This window comes from Aplysia californica, unplaced genomic scaffold, assembly GCF_000002075.1.
Source record: "Aplysia californica isolate F4 #8 unplaced genomic scaffold, AplCal3.0 scaffold00152, whole genome shotgun sequence".
NCBI lineage: Eukaryota > Metazoa > Mollusca > Gastropoda > Aplysiida > Aplysiidae > Aplysia > Aplysia californica.
The window spans coordinates 728,605-729,507 of record NW_004797422.1 but is presented as its reverse complement, the minus strand read 5'-3'; positions in this window follow the sequence as shown (position 1 = coordinate 729,507).

The following is a 903-nucleotide window of genomic DNA, read 5'->3' as shown; positions in this document are numbered from 1 at the left end:
CATACTTTAACATTTTGTTTTTCTACCTCGTGCCTCGGATAGACATACACGTTCACCAGCACGTACACCCTCGGCCCTGAACACTTCCACGAATTCTCTCTCTCTCTCTCTCTCTCTCTCTCTCTCTCTCTCTCTCTCTCTCTCTCTCTCTCTCCACCATGTTCACCTCACTGCCCCTTTCCATTCATGAAAATTCATTGTGGTCCAAAATCAATAAGAGAAAATCTTCGGCCGCGGCGCAGCCAAATTTCAAAATGTAATTCCTACCAAACGAAACACGTTTAAAGTGTTTCGCGCACTCACATGACCGTATACAGTTAGTTGCGAGTGCCGTACCAAAAAAACAAACTTTAATGATAACACCCAAGTCGCTCCTCCCCGATTCAGCCTAGCCTACTGAGGTGTCCTGATTCTATCAAGCCATAGCCTGATGTTGACACAGAGTGTCGTACCGTGTGCTTGGCCTGTCTCAACATGGCCTCGTCAGAAAGCTTCTGGCTGACGTGACAAAAAACCAAAACAACGTCTGAACTGTGGAATCGTGGGAGGATAGAATATTTCGTGGCGACGTAGAAAGGTACAAATTGATTTACAAACAGTCATGATCGCATACATGTGATGTATTGTGTTGAGACGTACATGTTCTTTGGCACCACGACGACATACGGCACGTTTCTGCGAGTACTCATCCACACATCAAGCACGTTTTTGAGCATACACAAAATGTACAACTTACAAGGACATCTACACACATAGACACACACAAATACACACACAAACCCAAACACACACACACGCACGCACACACACACACACACACACACACACACGCACACGCACACTTATACAGACTCTCTCTCTTTCTCTTTCTCTCTCTCTCTCTTTCTCTCTCTCACACACACA